The following is an 8,730-nucleotide window of genomic DNA, read 5'->3' as shown; positions in this document are numbered from 1 at the left end:
CATAGGCTACTGTGCAGTCTGGCAAAAACCAACAGGACAATGAGATGTTTACTGTAGCCTACATAGTAAAGTGCATTAATTCTGTCTTTAATGCTTTTTCAGGTTGCATCAGTCATGGACAGAAACTTCTGAGACACAGTATTAATACTCGGAGGTTCACTGGTAAGCCACATTTTCCTCGGGATCCATCCCAGTTGGTATTTTGTGTCCACTTGTGGTATTTCTCTTCAGTTACACGTTGTCGTGACTTGACTTTAACATCCATCTGATGACTGTTATTTATCTAATCAACTAACAATGTTTAATTGTTACCCAATTAAATGAATAATGTAACAAATAACTAATTGGGATCTGGTGCACCACGGTACCATCTCCCGAATGGAACTCTAAAAGGTGACCTATCACGTCAATTAACAGTCAACTTATTAATCATAACCTTGTATCATATCATCATTCTCAGCAGTTGTAACCTTCTTGCATATGCAAAAACCAGAGCCTTACTTATGATTCAGTACTACACAAATTGGTTTCATTATTTATTCATTTATTTTAAACTTTGAAGACCGAGATCGAGTCATTGAAGGCAGACCTGCAGAATGAGAAACATTCTCAGGTTCCTAGAGGACTGACAACAATATGGCTGTTCGTTACAAAAGAGATGGAGAGGGCGAGAGAGAGGGACAGAGACGCTAATGTCTTCTGTCATGTAAATGGGGTAGAATTGCATGAAATGTGTTCTTAAAAGGCAGATTCTTTCCAAACCCTAACAAAAAAAGGCCCCTTGTGTGGAAATCCTAAAAATGCCTTTGCTCAACTGACTGTAGCCTATACCACATCACAAATGTTATTATGGCTTATTATAAATGGGCTTTTTCTTCAACAGTAAATTTACCATGCATAGAATTACATCTTGGTGCATGGATTTGTTTACAGAACATTACTGCCTATGATTTGTTAATCCGGCCCTGTAGAGGCGACATTGGGCACTGGTGCCATCAGACTTTTAGCCCATATTGTTCCTAAGTTAGAACTATCAACTCTGTTCCAATTGCATCTGAAAGATGAGACTCTGAACTTGGCATAGAGACATTGACTGGAAGCTAAGTATGTATTTAAATGTTTGAGTAATGTTTTAATATCTTATATATGTATATATATACAGTGCCTTGCGAAAGTATTCGGCCCCCTTGAACTTTGCGACCTTTTGCCACATTGCAGGCTTCAAACATAAAAATATAAAACTGTATTTTTTTGTGAAGAATCAACAACAAGTGGGACACAATCATGAAGTGGAACGACATTTATTGGATATTTCAAACCTTTTTAACAACGCAAAAACTGAAAAAATTGGGCGTGCAAAATTATTCAGCCCCCTTAAATTAATACTTTGTAGCGCCACCTTTTGCTGCGATTACAGCTGTAAGTCGCTTGGGGTATGTCTCTATCAGTTTTGCACATTGAGAGACTGACATTTTTTCCCATTCCTCCTTGCAAAACAGCTCGAGCTCAGTGAGGTTGGATGGAGAGCATTTGTGAACAGCAGTTTTCAGTTCTTTCAACAGATTCTCGATTGGATTCAGGTCTGGACTTTGACTTGGCCGTTCTAACACCTGGATATGTTTATTTTTGAACCATTCCATTGTAGATTTTGCTTTATGTTTTGGATCATTGTCTTGTTGGAAGACAAATCTCCATCCCAGTCTCAGGTCTTTTGCAGACTCCATCAGGTTTTCTTCCAGAATGGTCCTGTATTTGGCTCCATCCATCTTCCCATCAATTTTAACCATCTTCCCTGTCCCTGCTGAAGAAAAGCAGGCCCAAACCATGATGCTGCCACCACCATGTTTGACAGTGGGGATGGTGTGTTCAGGGTGATGAGCTGTGTTGCTTTTACGCCAAACATAACGTTTTGCATTGTTGCCAAAAAGTTCAATTTTGGTTTCATCTGACCAGAGCACCTTCTTCCACATGTTTGGTGTGTCTCCCAGGTGGCTTGTGGCAAACTTTAAACAACACTTTTTATGGATATCTTTAAGAAATGGCTTTCTTCTTGCCACTCTTCCATAAAGGCCAGATTTGTGCAATATACGACTGATTGTTGTCCTATGGACAGAGTCTCCCACCTCAGCTGTAGATCTCTGCTGTTCATCCAGAGTGATCATGGGCCTCTTGGCTGCATCTCTGATCAGTCTTCTCCTTGTATGAGCTGAAAGTTTAGAGGGACGGCCAGGTCTTGGTAGATTTGCAGTGGTCTGATACTCCTTCCATTTCAATATTATCGCTTGCACAGTGCTCTTTGGGATGTTTAAAGCTTGGGAAATATTTTTGTATCCAAATCCGGCTTTAAACTTCTTCACAACAGTATCTCGGACCTGCCTGGTGTGTTCCTTGTTCTTCATGATGCTCTCTGCGCTTTTAACGGACCTCTGAGACTATCACAGTGCAGGTGCATTCATACGGAGACTTGATTACACACAGGTGGATTGTATTTATCATCATTAGTCATTTAGGTCAACATTGGATCATTCAGAGATCCTCACTGAACTTCTGGAGAGAGTTTGCTGCACTGAAAGTAAAGGGGCTGAATAATTTTGCACGCCCAATTTTTCAGTTTTTGATTTGTTAAAAAAGTTTGAAATATCCAATAAATGTCATTCCACTTCATGATTGTGTCCCACTTGTTGTTGATTCTTCACAAAAAAATACAGTTTTATATCTTTATGTTTGAAGCCTGAAATGTGGCAAAAGGTCGCAAAGTTCAAGGGGACCGAATACTTTCGCAAGGCACTGTATATACCAGGGTACATTTCAGGGTACATGCATCTTCATCTACACCAAATTTGGTGCTTTTATCACAATGTGCACTACTGTGTGCATTTTCAGTTTAGCTGTGCACTACTAGTATACAAAATAGATATTATATTTCATTCCTCCATATTAACACAGATATCATGGTATCATTGTGTTTTTTTGTCGGTAACTATGCTGCCTTAAATATTTAAGTTTTGTCAACTCAGTAGATCAAGTTGAGTTGAGTAAACTTAAGTTTCAATAGATACAAGTTAGCACAACTTTAAAAAAAATAGTACTAGTATCAATAGAACTGTAATACAATCTCTGTGTCAATTAATAAGACATCAGTATAATTTTTCTGCAACATTCAATTAACAGTTTAATCTACAGATGTAGGATCTTCATTTGAATTCCCTGTTGCAGGAGAACTTTCTTGCAATGCAGGAAATGTACAACTGGTCATTTTGAAAAGGCTTCTGAAGTCTGTAATTTCCACTTTGAAATGTCAGACTTGATTTTCCCTTATGAAAAATGTGTCAACTCCTACAACAAATGTCCATGAATTATAATCCACATAATAATTCACATTTCGTGTTGTTGCAGGATCATTTTCTTGATGTAGCAAACTGCCTCAAATTAAGATCCTACATCTGTACATCTCACAGTCACACACACAGCCAGCAAACAGGAATGTCAAATTGACATAATGAGCAGAAACATGAGCCTTCCTGTGGTTGGGGACTGACCGGGAATACAGAGGGGAGGATCTCCATATGGTTAGAAATATACATAGAGAACACATACACTGCCGTTCAAAAGTTTGAAGTCACTCAGAAATGCCCTTGTTTTTAAAAGAAAAGCTATTTCTTTCTCAACTTCAACAGTGAAGCGGCGACTCCAGGATGATGGCCAGTGTCTGTGTTGTTTTGTCCATCTTAATCTTTTATTTTTATTGGCCAGTCTGATATATGGCTTTTTCTTTGCAACTCTGCCTAGGTCAGCATCTCGGAGTCACCTCTTCACTGTTGACGTTGAGACCGGTGTTTTGCAGGTACTATTTAATGAAGCCGCCAGTTGAGGTCTTGTGAGGCGTCTGTTTCTCAAACTAGACACTCTAATGTACTTGTCCTCTTGCTCAGTTGAGCACTGGGGCCTCCCACTCCTCTTTCTATTCTGGTTAAAGCCAGTTTGCACTGTACTGTGAAGGGAGTAGTACACAGCGTTATACGATATCTTCAGTTTCTTGGTAATTTCTTGCATGCAATAGCCTTCATTTCTCAGAACAAGAATAGACTGATGAGTTTCAGAAGAAAGGTATTTGTTTCTGGCCATTTTGAGCCTGTAATTGAACCCACAAAGGATGATGCTCCAGATACTCAACTAGTCTGAAGAAGGCCAGTTTTATTGCTTCTTTAATCAGCACCACAGTTTTCAGCTGTGCTAACATAACTGCAAAAGGGTTTTCGAATGATCAATTAGCCTTTTAAAATGATAAACTTGGATTAGCTAACACAACGTGCCATTGGAACACAGGAGTGATGGTTGCTGGTAATTGGCCTCTGTACACCTATGTAGATATTCCATTAAAATCAGCAGTTTCCAGCTACAACAGTCATTTACAATATTAACAATGTCTACACTGTATTTCTGATCAATTTGATAACAAGGCCATTTGTAAGTGACCCTAAACTTTTGAACGGTAGTGTGTGTATATACACAGTGCATTTGGAAAGTATTCCGACCCCTTCCTTTTTGTTACATTATAGCCTTACTCTAAAATGGATTCAATATTTTAATTTCCTCATCAATCTACACACTATACCCCATAATGAGCCTCTGTACACCTATGTAGATATTCCATTAAAAAAACAGTCATTTACAATATTAACAATGTCCACACTGTATTTCTGATCAATTTGATGTTATTTTAATGGACCAAAAATGTGCTTTTCTTTCAAAAGCAAGGAAATATTGAAGTGACCCCAAACTTTTGAACGGTTGTGTATCCTCTTCTAAAGCGCTTTCAGGATGGAGGATCACGTGGGTCAAACATGCCAAGCGCACAAGAGTTATTCAGACGGAAAGATATTATCCCCCTGATGTCTTCGCAACCAAAGGAGAGAGGAGAGTAGAGGGGAGGAGAGAATTTCTTCATCCCCATCTAATCTGAGCCAGTAGTGGCCTGTAATGTGGCTATGAGGGAGTTTAGTCATAGACCTGTCCTGCATGCTACACTAAGCATCAGAGGCATCATGCCCATAAGGGGCACATATTTGTCCTATTTAAAATATATAATATATTATTATCATTTTCAAATGTATAATTCTGTAATACTACTAGCCAATTTTATGAAGTTGGCTTTAGTTAGCCCAATCTCCCAACTTCATAATTAGGTACCAAGAAGCCATTTCAGGCTATCAATCAAGTTAGAGTAGCTAGCTTGTCTAACTATCTTAGCAGGCACGTCTTCTGGCAAGGTTGGTAGAAATACAAGAAATACGTGTACTGAATAAGATACATTCCTTTCAATCTTTTACCCAGATTTTAGCAGAGATGCAGAGAAGCATATTTTGTTTCTTTAAAACAATAACCACCAGTCAGGAGGATACAGACAGCTTGAGTGGTATGCTTAGATATGCAGAAAAATATACATGTTTTTTTTACATAGAATTAAGCATAATGATGATGTCTCTAGATTGCAGGAAAAAAAGCTGTTTCAGGTGTTGAAAAGTGCAAAATTCTCCAACTTACGGATGAGGGGCATAGCCCCCTCCGGACCATCCCCCAGCCATCCTAACGTACTTTGTGCCCCATCAAATGTTTGGGGTGCATAACGCCCTTCCTAAGCATGAAGTATACAGAGAAATAGACTAATGTAATTATGCCCCCCCAAAAAAGTGTTATTCTATATATTATATAGATGGAAGCACACAGTATGAAATAAAAACAAAATTCCCTGAAGTGTAAAGCAGAAACCAGGTTTTAATTGAAATATTAATGTCATGATGAAGAAGGAAGGATCATGAAGGAGAGAGAAATAAAAGATCTAGATGTAATGAAGGAAGGAACTCAAAGAAAGAACAGAAATGTCTTATTTACATAAGTAATCACACTCCTGAGTCAATACATGTTAGAATCACCTTTGGCAGTTATTACAGCTGTGAGTCTCTCTGGGTTAGTCTCTAAGAGCATTGCACACCTGGATTCTTGTATTAAATACTTGAAAGGTTGTGAAGTTGGTAGTTGATCATTGCTCGACAGCCATTTTCAAGTCTTTCCATAGATTTTCAAGGCAAAACTTTAACTAGGCTACTTAGGTACATTCAATGTCATTTTAGTAAGCAGCTCCTGTGTATATTTGGCCTTGTTTTAGGTTATTGTCCTGCTGAAAGATGAATTTGTCTCCCAGTGTCTGTTGGATTGCAGACTGAAATAGGAATTTACCTTGGCTCAGCTCTATTCCATTTCTTTTTATCCACCCCAAAAAACTCCCTAGTCCTTGCCGATGACAAGCATACCCATTACATGATGCAGCCACCACCATGCTTGAAAATATGAAGAGTGGTACTCATTGATGTGTTGTGTTGTATTTGCCCCAAACATAACACTTTGTATTCAGGACAAAGTTAATTTCCTTGCCACATTTTTTCCACTTTTACTTTAGTGCCTTATTGCAAACAGAATGCATGATTTGGAATATTTTTATTCTGTACAGGCTTCCTTCTTTTCACTCTGTCATTTCGGTTAATATTATGGAGTACCTACAATGTTGTTGATCCATCTTCAGTTTTCTCCTATCAGAGCCATAAACTCTGTAACTGTTTTAAAGTAACCATTGGCATCATGGTGAAATCCCTGAGCGGTTTCCTTCCTCTCCGGTAACTGAGTTAGGAAGGACGCCTGTATCTTTGAAGTGACATTTTTAAAAACCCTATCTACCAATAAGTTCACTTTCCCGCGAGGCATTGGAAAATCTCCCTGGTCTTTGTGGTTGAATCTGTGTTTGAAATTCACTGCTCGACTAAGGGACCTTACAGATGTATGTGCGAGGTACAGCGATGAGATAGTCATTCAAAAATCATGTTAAACACTATTATTTCACACAGTGTGAGTCCATACAACTTATGTGACTTTTTAAGCAAATCCTGAACTTATTAAAGCTTGCCATAACAAAGAGGTTGAATAATTATATATTCAATACTTTTCAGCTTTTCATTTTTGATTAATTTGTAAGAATTTCTAAAGACATAAATCCACTTTGACATTATGGGGTATTGTGTGTAGGCCAGTGACGCAAAATCAAAATTTCCTCCATTTTAAATTTGGGCTGTAAGGCACTGTACCTCCAGCTTTGTCCACATAGTTGCCTTGATCTCAAAATGAGTTAATGGACCGAAGAACTCTGCATATCCATCCCCACCAACCTTATATTAGAAAATAGCAGTATAGAGGCTTCATGGGGTAAACGAGATTGTTGAGACTCCTGCTATATCTGCACGGCTCTATGCTTGTGTTAGATGAAGTGTACAGTACATAACGTATAAGCTCTCTGAAGATAAACCTTTACATTTGCGTGAGGAGATTATGAGCTATTGCCAATTTCCCTTATATCCTGAAACAGTCAAGACACTTGAGTTTGATAAGTGAAATTCCTGTGGTTACAAAGATCTCGTGCTTTGCCTCCTCCATAATTAAGTTGCTGCTCTGATGTGTTCCATCCTCCTCTCCTTCTCCAGATGTCAGTAAGTTGAATGAGCACAGAGCTCAGATCAGATTTAACAAATCAGAAATCAAAACAATGAAGTATCAGGACTTTGAGGAACTGGGGATATCAATACCTGATCATAGTTCCTCTTTCAAAACGGTCCTCTTATTCACTGCTTATTGTTTCCTATGTACTCAGTCCATTCAACAGCAGGTTTCTATTCCATGTGATCTTGAGGAAATTGATAAACATGGTTGTTGAATGCAATATAGAACTGTTACGCGAAGAAGAAGAAAACATATGTGAACCATTCAGGGTTTCATGGATGTATGATTATCACAAATGCTGACTACGGTAATGACTGTTTTTTTTACCATGTGTGCGTAGAAACATGTGTATGTGACATATGCATTCAGTTGTGTTTGTGTCCGTTTCCTACCCCTTGGAGCCGATGCTGGTAAGTGATGGAGCCGCCGTCCCCATCCAGGAACGCCCAGAGAGCACAAAGGGCCTCTTTCAACCACTCTTTTAACGCCAATGTCCCACACCCACACTGTCATCCAGACACCCAGAACCACACAGCCTGGAATCATTATGGAATGTTCACTTACTGTAGCCTACTTCGACAGCAGTAAAGCATTCACATGAAAACGGCACATTAAGAAAAACCTCAGAACCGAGGGGGGAAATCATGGAATGAAAAACCTAGCACCAAATCTGCCCAGAAACTGTCTCCCCTGCTGCTGTCTCAGCAAAGCTGTGTGTCACACTAAAATGACTCCCATGTCCATCGCTTGTGTTTAGCAATGAGTGGATGATATCCTGTTGGGTTTCCCTACCTCTCAAGTACAGCATGCGACTCTGTGGCTAGACTACAAGAACACAATACCATTTTTGGAGGGGGATATGATTCACTGTGCTAAGAACAATATTTTAGTTCCAGCAGCTGCCCAGAGAGCTCAGGTGGACTATAGGCCATGTGTTTAAACAGTGTGTCTTGCCAGCCAGGAGCTTCCTAGGACTGCTCTGTGTAGGGAAGACCACTAGTGGATCTGACAGACTCCACAGTCTTATCATTTCAATCCTGAGAGAAGAGGAACAATACTATGAACCCCCGATATCCCTGTACTATACATCAATCTGAATATCATGAGAATCCCTGACATGGAATGCAAGTTAAGGAATAATTGAGTGTTCTTTAGTGAGTATTTAATGTAGAAACGCATGGTCTG

The sequence above is a fragment of the Oncorhynchus keta genome, chromosome 3 (assembly GCF_023373465.1).
Source record: "Oncorhynchus keta strain PuntledgeMale-10-30-2019 chromosome 3, Oket_V2, whole genome shotgun sequence".
Classification (NCBI taxonomy): Eukaryota; Metazoa; Chordata; class Actinopteri; order Salmoniformes; family Salmonidae; genus Oncorhynchus; species Oncorhynchus keta.
The sequence above is the reverse complement of the archived record's forward strand: the minus strand, read 5'-3'. Positions refer to the sequence as shown.